At 40.9% G+C, this 13,218-nt stretch overlaps 1 pseudogene across 1 annotated transcript; it reads left to right on the plus strand.

Annotated features, from left to right (window-relative positions):
• Positions 1–1,546: 1,546 nt before the first annotated feature.
• On the plus strand, positions 1,547–7,499 carry LOC308550562 (neo-calmodulin-like; annotated as a pseudogene). Its single transcript has 2 exons — positions 1,547–1,632; positions 6,970–7,499. The product of its transcript is annotated as a neo-calmodulin-like (transcript).
• The last annotated feature ends 5,719 nt before the right edge of the window (positions 7,500–13,218 follow it).

A 13,218-nucleotide genomic window follows, 5' to 3' on the forward strand; every position in this document is an offset into this window, starting at 1 on the left:
GGGAACTTTAAAAAAGGCAAAGATGATCAGATGAGTCCCTTGCTTAAATTCTTCCATATCTTCGTATTACCTAGAGTAAGATCCAAAAGATAATATAGTCCTCAAAGCCCGGCATGTTCCAACATCTACTTTTCCTCATTCTCTCTCTGCCACAACATTTCTTTCATTTGACAAATATTTCTAAGCATCTGTAAATGTCAGGCACCAGGGATACTACACTGATCAAGACTGATGAGGCTTCTGCCCTCATAGAACTTACATTTTAGTGGGGGAGATAGTCAGTGAACAAGTAAATAGATAGACAAAATATGCTCAGATGGGGATAGCTGCTCTGGAAAAAATAAATAAACAAGGGTTTTGATAGAGAAAATACTTGGAGGGAAGATGCTACTTTAGACTGGGTGGTTAGGAAGGGTATCCCTGAGGTAGGGGGATTGATCTGAGGCTAAGTGACAAGAAAAAAACAGCCATTTGAAAATAAGGAAGAGGAAACAGTAAGTCCAAAGGCCCTGAGGAAGCCAGGGGAAAGGGGTGGTCTGTTAGAGAGAAAGAATGGCCACGGTGAGTATGCTGAGGTTGGTGCAGGAAACGACTGGAGAGGGGGTCAGAGAAGAGGGGAGAGGCCACATAAACTATGGTAAGGAGTTTGGAATTTCTTCTGAGTTCTCTTGGCTCCTTGGGCACATCTGTTTTCTCTCTGCCCAAAGCCTTCTCACAAGCATCTACCTGGAATGTTCTCCCCTCTCTGTTCTCCTGGCTAACTATTCCTCTTTCTTCAGGATCCTAGTGTAAACATCCCTTTCTTCTGGACAACTTCCTTGCTAAATACGCTCCCATAGTTTGCATGCATTTCATTTATTCATTTCACAAAGATTTATATGTGCCAGCTGCCATTGTAGGCTCTGCACATACAATTAAACAGATTTTTACCAAATTAGAAAGGTATGTTTAGGATGATATCATGGGAAATGTGGTTTGTGTGGTATGCCCAGACTTCTGTCTTGTGGAATTCACTTGGAGAGCACCTGAAAAAGACAGCTGTCCTTCAGAGCAGCGGAGATACAGTGAGCTAAGTAATTAATTACGAGATGTCCATCTCCCTTGGAGGAATGTAAATTCCATGAGTACAGGAACGATGTCTGTCATTTACAGTTGCACCATCAGAATCTAGTTGAGTGCCATGATCATGGTAGCTCTCAAAAAAACCGTTTGTTAAATGAATACATGAAAGACTTCTTTTGTCTAAAGAGACTCATTATGAAAGGAGCCATTCCAGGCACCCCCTGGGGTTACAGAATTACCCCTGGGAAAGAACTGCAGCCACCAGAGACTCCTTGCTTAGGTCTCCAGAGGAGCTTGGGCACAGGCACTCTTCACTAGCAGCCATATGTCCTCTCTGGGCTTCTTGGAAAATCACCTCTGTAACTAAATAAACAGACTTTGGAATACGTAGTACTGCCCATTGGAGGAGCAGCTAGGCCCCCAAATCCACACTTGTAATTAATTTAAAATTGCCTCTTTCTCAGGCCCACCATGTCCTCACTAGATGCATCTCTTTCAGCTTCAGATGGAGGAGAGATACTGTCTCCATGGTAATAGGAGGAAAGGTGGTAAAGAAGGGAAAGCAGACAGGCAAGTTTGTGGCAGAAATTTGAGGAATTTCTGATCTGATGACTTCTATTTTGCCAGTGAAGCAAGAGGCCCAGTCCTCAGCTTACTATGAGGTGAGAATTGAAAAGTCAGATATTTGAGGAGAGTGGTGATGGTTTTTATAACCACAGAAGAGAATTCCATAGTGAGTGCACTAGAAAAAGATTATAGGATTGTTAGGTAATAAAGGGGCAGAAAGTCAATACCCAAGGGCTAATCCTTGACCAGTGGGGACCAGGATCTGGTAAATAAGTGCTCCCTTTTGTCTCGTTCAGGGTGGACAATTCTGAGGTACATTCTACTTGGCTCTCCACAGGGTACTAGCAGGACTGAGCCCCAGGTGCCCATAACAGTGATCAGCTTTTATAAGACCTTTTAAAAATTGTGCTAACATATAACGTGAAATTTACCACTTTAAGAATTTTACAGTCTATAATTCAGTGGCATCTAGTGCATTAAGTTGTGAAACCATCATCACTGTCTAGTTGCAGAACGTTTTCATCACCTCCCCCCCAAAAATCTCATACCCATGTAGCCATCACTCATCATTTCTCCCTAACCCAACCCCTAGAAATCATGAATCTCTATGAATTTGCATATTCTGGATATTTCATATAAATGGAATCATACAATATGTGTCCTTTTCTGGCTGGATTCTTTTACTTAGCATATGTTTTTGAGATTCATCCATGCTGAAGCATGTATCAGTACCTCATTCCTTTTTTGTTTGCTTGTTCGTTTAGTAAAACAAAATTTATTAGTACCGCATTCCCTTTTTATGGCAGAATAATAAACCATTGTATGGATATACCATGTTTTGTTTATCAGCTTATGAAAATTTAGGTTGTTTGCACCTTTGGATATTGTGAATCATGCTGCTGTGAAAGATAATACATTTTTTTGTTAAATATATTGGGGGGACATTAGTCAATAGGATCATATAGGTTTCAAGTGTACATTTCTACGATACAAAATCTGTATATTGCACTGTGTGCCCACCACCCCAAATCAAACCGTCTTCTGCCACCATATATTAGGCCCCTTCCAACCCCCACCACCCTACAACCCCCTTCCCTCTGATAACCACTGCACTGTCCTACAAGGATAAGTATTTCCAGGTTCCTAGAAGCAGGGCCACTTTTAGAGTTTGCAGGGCCCCTGGGCAAACTCTATGAAAGCACAATTTTATATTGGCTTTTCCTCCTTTCCTGTTAGCTCAGGAGATAGAATGGTGTGAAAGAATCTGGAAGTAGTGAGGCCACTTTTATAGTCCCGGTAGAAAGGAGCTGCTTGGACATCTGGACTAAGGCAGCAAGGAAAGAAAGAAGGGGCTAGATTTGAGAAACATGCAGAACTGAAATTGACCGCATTTGGTGATAGTGTGAGAGAGACAAGAACCTGATGGAGAGGGGAGGGAAATATGGACACTACTGAAATTTTAACTCAAAAACAATGTTTTCAATTGCTGCTATTTTTAGAGCCCAAACATTTGATAAGTTTGACAGCTAATATATTAATAATTACTATGCTAACAAATCCCACATAAATTTAACCACCTGTAGGAACAATATTTCCAGGTTCCTAGAAGCAGGGCCACTTTTAGAGTTTGCAGGGCCCCTGGGGAAACTTTTTTTTTTTTTTTTTGCAGGCCCCTGTCTAAATAAAAATTTAAGTCACCCAAAGTCAGCATGTCAACACCATCCGTCAGCTCAATCTTGCAAAATCCCTCAAAGAAATATCACATTGGCCAATGGGAGGGATCTGCCCATCAGTCTGCCCTCCTGGAACCTGATCCTGGCCAGAGTGCCCATGGATGACCACATAGATGGGAGTCTTAGAGCTCCGCAGGCATCTGGTCAAACCCACATGTGTGGGGAAGGGAAATAAGCCAGGGAAAGGGAGAGAGTATGGAGAGTCAGAGGTCCCCAAAGAGGTAAAATAGGGATTGGGGCCCATGTAAGTCCAGGTCCAGGCTGGACAGCACTGTCAGCCCTGCTGGAGAGAGATTTAGAAAACTTTGAGGATGGCACTCCAAAGTGCAGGGCCCTCTGAGAGCTTCAGTCACCCAGGTCTGAGGGTGGTAGAATGACCTGGGATTAATGTGAACTTCAGGAAGCAGAATAAGAGACAGAAACCAACATTTGTTTTGTGTGTGTCCTGCATGTTACATACCAAGCAAGAGCTTTGCTCCTTTCGATCCTCATAAATACTCTGTGAGGTAGGCACTATTATCAAACCCATTTTACAGATGAGAAAACTGTGTCCCAGAGAGACTATGTGATTTCCCTCAGGTCACCCAATGGTGAATCCAGGTTCTAAAATGTGTCCCCTTTCTATACCCCATGCTACTGCCCATGAAGGGTCTCGCCTTTTCAACTTCTACTAAAAGGGCATGTACTATTTCTCTACAAGAAGTATGGCACTCTGATATTTTCTCTGGTTGCTGGACATTCTCTAGCTACTATTTACATTCTATGCTGAATTTCTATGACTAGGTTTCAGCCATGGCCCAAAGCCCCCTCTGATCTTTTGACAAAGGGATATGGAGCAGGAGAACCCTTCCCTGAGTTTACATCTGATAGTTCCATGGCTCCCAAACCCCTGTCACAGGCCCAAGGACTCCACCTGAGCCTGACAATTACCTGCTTGTTGTTTTGGAAAGTTTCGGTTCACATGTGGAATGAACTCAAGCAACTCTCTGAGCAACATTTAAACTACGGGAAAAGCCATTAGGCTAGGTGATGGAAAGTTTATTTAGGACCTGACAGGAAGAATCAGGTTAAGATCCTTCTGCGTCAGTCTGTGGTGATGTTAATAATTATTCTGGTTTGGATTCTCATTGGTTGGGAGAGACTTTGGGCAAAAATCATTAAGGTGAGGTGTGACTGTTCTCTAACCTAGGCAAGTGGCCAGGTCATTTAAGAATGGCTACGTGGCTAAGCCACTGTTTCAACACTTTCACCAGAAGCCCTGACTGAGAGATGGCTTCATCTCCTGAGAGGTGTTGGTTTGGGATCAAGTAAGAGAGTCACTACTTTTACAGACACCTTGGTTTCTTTCTCTTGAGCCTCCACCTTCCCCCCCCCCAACCAATTATTTTTGACCCCATGAAATGAATCAATGAAATAGAGCTCCAGTGGAGGTAGCAACTCAAGATTTTCATTAGAGAGGGGGAATGTGAAGCCCATTTCCTTGTAAGCACAGCATCCTGAAAGAGAGCATCTAGATAGTATTTAAGAATGAGACAAGGTGTCCCAGGGTGTCCTGTGACTTCAGCAACACCTCAGGGCTGGGGCAGGTTAGGTGCTGAGTGTAACTATTAAAGTTCCAAGGTTCAAAACAGCAGCTGTTTCTACTTGTGGGAGAGAATTACTCACAGTCCCCTGACAATAACACTTACCTGTGATCTCATGGAGGAGTAAAGATGCCCCCCAGAGGGGTCTAATATCAGGACAGACATTATTTCTTCTATGTGGGTATTTATCCCGGGATCTGAAAGTTAGTATCCACTCTTATCATTCGAAACTATAGCAAACGAGGTTATAGATATGGAATGAGGAGCTTAAAAATGGAGCCTATTTTCTAAGGCGCTTGATATAAAAAGTAGCAGAATTTCTGGATGAGAGAATGACTTCCAGGTTAAATCACTTCTCAGCACTAGTTCCTAGACTTGGCCACCCCGGCTAATTTTCAAGATAGGACGTCTGAACTGAGCACCTGGGGCAGCTGCCTGCACTACATCAGCCCCAGGAAATACCACACATTTCCATCATAGTTTCAGGCTTAGTTGGTTGTTCTGGACAAAAAGACAATGGTTTGCTTCAAAGGCTTGTGTTCAGCTGCTGCCCAATGCGTTGGTTATTTGTCTTCAGTGTAGCATAAAATCATGGGCCTGTAAAAGGAGTAGAGACAAAGAAAGGTTATGTAAGGTTCAGGTCTCAAAGTCAACAGAAATGAGTTTCAGGTTGCTGGGCTGACAATGCAGAGAAGGGAGTTTTGGCATTTCAGGGGCAGGGTCCATGCTGCCTGTATGGCCAGTCCGACCAGCAGCACACTCTCAGAGGTACTTTCCTCAAGGGCCAGCTTGACTGTTCCAGTTTGGGTCTACACAGCGTCAAGGCATTTTGTCATGGCACTTAGTTGTTCTTACAAGGCAGATTAGTGCAATGTTATGAGATTCAGTCCAAACCTCCAAGCTACCTTGAGACTGGATTACTACAGGATTCTCAAACCTGAGTTTGAATCCTAACTCTATGATTAGCCTGTGTCCATGAACAAATTACATCCCTTCTCTAAGCCTCAGTTTCCTTATCTTCAAAGGGGACAAAGTAATAATACACCTCTACAGATTGTGAGGATTACAGGAGATAAAGCTTGAGAGCACTTGGCCCAGTTCTGGGCACAAAGACAGATCTCGATGAGTAGAAGAGATTATGACTATTTTAAAAGCAAATATCTGCTCAAGTAGATATGTATTTGTTCTCCTCTTTCCTTATTTTTGCTGAAGGAGCTCTTGGCTAGAACCACAGAGGTTGACCAGTTGTTAATGAATTTCATTACCTTTCATTCTATTTCATTTCCAGATAGTTCACTCACTGTCCTAATGTGCTTACCTACAGTGATTACATCAGCAAATGACTCAGGCTTCTGCATAATGAAGGAGGCAGGACTATGGGTTGTTGACACCTTATTTGATATAATAAATACAGAAAAGAAAGAGAGTGTGGCAAAACTCTCTTTTTTTTTCCCTCTCCCTTTCAGGACCAGATGACTTTCAGCTCCCTTTTCATCTCTTATGTTCTTCTTGTATGTTTTATTTCCTTCTTTTGTACTCCAGCGTTCATGGCCTAAATTTAAAAGCTAAATAACCTTAGGGAGCAGGATTTATTACATTGAAAGAGTATGAGAAAGATCTGTCTCCAAGAAGTTAAACACCCACAATGAGAGATCCTTGTTCAATTTGTTTATAGAGTGCCAGGTGTTGGGAATACGACAATGAGTAAGATACTATCCCTCCCCCTAAGGAGCTTCAATTTGGAGAAGACAGACTAGAAAACAGATAACACAAAACGGTAAGTGCAATATGGATATTTACATGGTGCTATAGCAATACAGAAGGGCAACCCATCCCATCCTGAAAAGGAGTGGGGTTGAGCTGGATTAGACTCAGGGAATGCTTTCCAAAGATAAGCTTTGAAAGTGAAGTAGGAGTTGTATTACCAAGTTTGGGATGGTGTGAGAAAAAGGCAAGAAGGGCGGTGTCAAGAGCCCCAACTAGGAGTCCAAGTGGAGTGAGCAAGCTAGGTGGTTGTGGGGTAGCGTCTTGGAGACTGGTGGAGCTTGCAGCATGGCTGACTAGCTGAAGAACAGATTGCAGAATTCAAAGAAGTTTTTCCACTGTTTGACAAGGATGGTGATGGAGCTTTAACAACAAAGGAATTGGGAACTATAATAAGGTCTCTTTGGCAGAATCCCACAGAAGCAGAGTTATAGGACGTGATCAATGAAGTAGATGCTGATAGTAATGGCACAATTGACTTCCCAGAATTTCTGACAATGATGGCAAGAAAAATGAAGACACAGGCAGTGAAGAAGAAATTAGAGAAGCATTCTGTATATTCGATAAGGACGGCAATGGCTATATTAGTGCAGCAGAGCTTCACCATGTGATGACAAACCTTGGAGAGAAGTTAACAGATGAAGAGGTTGATGAATTTTGATCAGGGAAGCAGATATTGACGGAGATGGTCAAGTCAACAATGAAGAGTTTGTACAAATGATGACAGCAAAGTGAAGACATTGTACAGAATGTGTTTAATTTCTTGTACAAAATTGTTTACTTGCCTTTTCTTTGTTTGTAATTTATCTGCAAAAGGTTTCCCTTACAGTCAAAAAATATGCATGTACAGTAATTAGGACTTCATTCCTCCATGGTCTCTTCCCTTATCTTATTGTCATTGTCCTGAAACCACATTTTAGAAAATTAATCAAGTAACCTGTTGCGTGTGGCCCTGGATATATCTAAGCCCTTCTACACATCTAAATTTAGATGAAGTTCATCAAATGAGGGAGTATCTAGGTTATGCCTTTTTTTAAGCAGTTTTCTTTAGGAACTGTCAGCATGTTGTTGAAATGTGGAGTTGTAACTCTGGGCAGACTATGGACAATCAACAAATATGTACTTAAAAGTTGAACTACTGCAAAATGGGTGTATTATCCGGGTACTGGTACACTGTGGGTTTTTTTGTACTGCTGGTCCTGTACCAGAAACGTTTTCTTTTATTGTTACTTTATTTTTAAACTTGGTTTAGCCACTTGAAGGAAATCTGTTTATGGTACAATTTGCCTCAAATCCACTCCAAGTTGTTTATTTGTTTTCCAATAAAAAAATTTACATGCACGCCTTCCCCCCCCCAAAAAGAAGAGTCCCAACTGGGAAAACACTATAAGTAAAGAAGTGGAGGCATGAAACAGTATCATGTGCTTTAGGACCTAGGTATAGTTGCAGATAACTGGGCTATCAAATAAGAGGAGCAGGTGTGGCAGGGGATGAGGCATTCTGGCTTTATGAAAAATCTGCTAATGAAGTATGTATACACAATATGGATAATAACTATTAATATAGATAGAAATAAAAATCAGGGGGAGAAAACCAACAAGACAATGGATCTGAGTGAAAGTGGCTCTGGGAGGGGCTCTGGGAGGGGCTCTGGGAAACAGGAGCAGCCAGGCTTGGGCCATTTCACAGAGGATTTATTCCTCTAATTCTTTTTTTTTTTTTTTTAATTATTGATTTTTTTTTTTTTTTGAGAGAGAGAGAGAGAAAGGGGGAGAGAGAGACATTGACGTGAGAGAGAAACGTCAATCAGTTGCCTACTGCACGAGTCCCGACTGGGGATCAAACCCCAAGCCAGGCCGTGTGCCCTGACTAGGAATCGAAACAGCAGTCTTTTGGTGCATGGGACAATGCTCCAACCCACTGAGTCACGCCAGCAAGGGCCCCTCCTATTCTTCAAGCTACAATGTGTTTCCAGTTCAGCCATTTTTATTTGCCAGTTCTCTTCCTGTATTTGGTCTGGTTATTTACAGAAGGAAAAATTGAGTGAAGGAGAAGGACAAGGAGGGAGGTTATAAAATAGATACTATCTGAGTAAGTAGTTCTCCCTTTGGATGTCTAACAGGCTTCACAAAGTCAAGACATCCAACCTGAAACTTCTGATCTATGCCCACAAATCTGTACCACCCGTAGATTCCTCCAACTCAGTTGATGGCAGCCCCAACTTTCCAGTTACTTAGGCCTAAAGTCTTGGAGTCTACCCTTCATTCCTTTCTTTCTATCATATTCCATACTTAATCCATTAGGAAATTCTGTTGGCTCTTCCTTCAGAATATACCCAAAGTCCCACTATTTTTCACCATCCCAGCTGAATCGACATCATCTCTCACCTTGATTACTGCAGCAACCTTCCAACAAGTCTCCCTGCTTTCACTCTTGACCTCCTACAATCTATTCTCACAATGCCCAGAGGGATGCTTTAAAAAATGTAAGTCCAGCCCGGCCGGGCATGGCTCAGCGGTTGAGTGTCGACCTGGGATCCAGGCAATTGGGGTTCGATTCCCGGTCGGGGCACATGCTCGGGTTGTGGGCTTGATCAGTGACTCTCTTATCATTGATGTTACTATCTCTCTCTCCCTCTCCTTTCCTCTTTCTGAAATCAATAAAGATATATTATAAATAAATAAATAAATAAATAAATAAATAAATAAATAAATAAATAAATAAATAAATAAATAAAAATGTAAGTCCAATAATATCACCCCCAACCCCTTTTCACCCAAATTAAAACCAAAGTTCTTACAACAAATTGCTTTAGGAGCTTTTCTCTTGCCTTTCCTTCTGCCTGAAATACTCTTTCCCCAATAACCTAGTTAGCTAACTCTGTCACTTCCTCAAGCCTTTGCTAAAATGTCACTACTCAGTGACAGTGACCCTATCTACCCTATTTAATATTGTAATCTGCTACCCCCATCCCCATACAGTCCTTACCCTCCTTACCCTACTCTACTTTTTCTTTTTACTTATCACTTCTAATATAATATCTAATGTATTTATCATTTTTATTGTTTAATTTCTTGCCTCCCGCTGCTAGGCTGCAAATTCTACAAGGGATTTGGCTCACTGATATATACTGCTTAGAACACTTAAATGTCGAATGGATGGATGAATGAATGATTCAAATTTCCCTTTCTTAACATATCTCAGAAGCTAGTGATGAGAAACAGAGGAATGAGTTACACGCATTTTAATTCTAGGGACTGAATGAAAAAGGAAAACAAGTCTCCCTATGGCAAGATCCTGGGTAGAAAAAAGACTAATCTTTTAACATTTTAATATACAATATTTTCTTGTTGCCCTTAAATTTTATTTTATTTTATTTTTTAAATCCTCACCTGAGGGCATGCTTGGAGAGAGAGAGTGAGAAACATTGATGTAGAGAGAAACATCGATCAGTTGCCTTCCATCAGGGGACCGAACCCACACCCAGGCATGTGCCCTGACTAGGAATTGAACCGGCAACCTTATGGTGAAGAGAACAACACTCAACCAACTGAGCCACTCCAATCAGGCCAAGGTGCTTGTTTTAAATGAATGAAGTTATCAGACTTTTTTCTGAATTTGTTTGCATATATGTGTTTTCTAAGGCCTTTTCTACCACTAAGATTATAACATATTCTTTTATACTTGTTCTAATGCTCATAGAATTTTTTAAGAAATATATCTTTATTGATTTCAGAGAGAGGGGAAGGGAGAGGGAGAGAGAGAGAGAGAAACATCAATGATGAGTCATTGATTGGCTGCCTCCTGTATACCCCACACTGGGGATCGAGCCCGAAACCCGAGCATGTGCCCTGACTGGGAATCGAACCACAATCTCCTGGATCCTAGGTCAATGCTCAATCACTGAGCCACGCCTGGCCAGGCAAATGCTCATAGAATTTAGTTTTTCTTTGTTTATTAAGTTTAGGTCTGATCTTTAATCCATCTGGAATTTAGGCTTGTGATTTGTGAGAAGTAGGAAGCAAACATTACTTTTCACAAATGATTAGCCAGGTTGTCCCAAATCATATACCAAATAGTCCAGCCTCACCTCACTAGTTTGAAATGTCACCTTATCATTTAGTCTGTTCTTGAACTCTTTGTTCCTTCAATCTATTTGTCAACTCTGGCACCAATATCAAGCTATTTTTAATTACTATGACTTTGCACTATATTTTGATTCTTCTGGTGGTAATCCCTGATCTTATTACAATTCAATATTTATTACTAATTGTAGCCTAACTCAAACATATAGCCTTTCATATGTCATTTTTTGAGCATTTACTGTGTGTCATGCACTGGAAATAAAAATATGCTGACTGGACTCAATTGTCCAAATAAAAATTCAGTGGACTGAGGTCTAGACTCTGCTCTGTGTGTATTAAAATTTTTTAATTTAAATTTTATTTTTTAATTACAGTTTACATTCAATATTATTTTATACTGCCCTAGCCAGTTTTGCTCAGTGGTTAGAGCATCGGCCCACAGCCTGAAAGGTCTGGGGTTTGATTCCAGTCAAGGGCACATAACTGGGTTGCAGGTTCGATCCCTGGCCCTGACAAGGGCATGAGCAGGAGGCAACCAATCAATATCTCTTACATAGATGTTTTTCTCTCTCTCTCTCTCTCTCTCTCTCTTCCACTTTCTCTGAAAAGCAATGGGGGAAAAATAAATTTTAAAAAATATTATTTTGTACTAGTCTCAGGTGTACAACATAGTGCTTAGACAATCATATACTTTACAAAGTGTTCCCTCCAACATTTCCAGTACCCACCTGGCACCATACATAGCTATTACAATATATTAACTATATTCCCTATGCTGTACTTTACATCCCTGTAACTATTTTGTAACTACCAATTTGTACTTCTTAATCCCTTCACCTTTTTCACCCAAACCCCCAACTCCCCATCCCTCTGGCAACCAATAGTCTGTTCTCTGTATCTATGTAGACTCTGCTTTTTTAATTGAGGTTTTTTTGTTTTATTTGTTGTTTTGTTTTGTGTGGGGTTTTTTGGAGGGGTGAAGATGGCAAAATTTCTTTTCCTCTTAAGTATTGGTTATGTTACTGAAATATTTATAAATAAGAAAGATCATCTCTGCTAACTTTTTCTGAAATAGTAAGTCTATATATGAATCAGAGGTTGGAGCGCTAATGAAAAGTTTAAAAATGTCAACAAAGGTCAGGAAATGAGAAAAGCAGAATGTAGTGTAATATCCTAAAAATCATTCTTATCACAATTTATTTCCTAGTCTCAGTCTGCCAATTAGGTGGCAAATGACTTTTCACATAAATATTAGGGCAAGGTCTTGATCCTCTCCCTCTGTTAAACTCCTGAGGGTTACACACCAAGTCATGCCCAGTGAAGCAGCACCATATCCTAGGAAGATCTTGTGTGTATGTGTTTATGAGCATATTTAATTGCATGTTCCCACTCCCTCAGATTAGCCTTTTGGCAAAGTTAGCTCATTTCATTTCCAAAAGGTATGGAGTAACCAGGGTCTAATGTTGAGCAAAAGGTAATGAGGATCAGCTGGAAACTGCACTCAGGGAAAAGGTTCAGGTATAATCTGTGACACTGGGAGTAACACTGGGAAGTCTACCGCCTCTACCCATTTCAAAGCAGTCGAATTTTTTTAAAAACTGTTTTTATTGATTTCAGAGAGGAAGGGAGAGGGAGAGAGAGAGGAAGAGAGAGAGAGAAACATCAATCAGCTGCCTCCTGCATGCATCCTACTGGGGATCAAGCCAGCAACCTGCCCACAACCCAGCATATGCCCTGACCAGGAAACGAACCAGAAACCTTTTGGTGCACAGGATGACACTCAACCAACTGAGCCGCACCAGCCAGAGCAAAGCAGTTGAATTTTAAAAACTCTTAAACAGGGATCTTTAAAACTTTAATACTCCCCCCTCCCTGCCCACACAGTAATTAAAGGAATTTTGACATCTGTGCATGATAGACACAAGAGTAACATCCAAATATAACTTCAGTGTCAGATTGGACTTCCATCCAAGTATTTATTGAGAATCTACTATGTAACCAACCAAGTTCACTTCTCTATCTAGGGAAGTTCACTTCTCTAGTTCAAGTTCACTTCTCTATCTAGGGATAGAGAACTAGACAGACACAATTCCTTCCCTCAGTCAAGAAACTGCCCCTTCCCAACCAAGTGCTTTATGTCATTGTCCAAGAAAAATAAGTGAGCGGTCTTACAACTAAACTGTGGAATGACGTAACTCTTTGTTTACATAATTACTGACATCCAAGGAACTCTCAACCTACTCTAAAGCTGATTATAATTTTCATAATTTCTGCTCTACATATTCTCCTCTTTTAAACAGCAAGTCCAAATGTGATTATCCAGGATTCATGACCTACTTTGCCAGCCTAATGCTATTTATATCCCCTTCTTCATTACTGTGGTCAAAAGCTTAGTTTAGTTTTAATATGGCACTAGACATTATT

Source organism: Miniopterus schreibersii (genome assembly GCF_964146895.1).
Source record: "Miniopterus schreibersii genome assembly, chromosome: 1".
In the NCBI taxonomy this organism is placed as follows: Eukaryota; Metazoa; Chordata; class Mammalia; order Chiroptera; family Miniopteridae; genus Miniopterus; species Miniopterus schreibersii.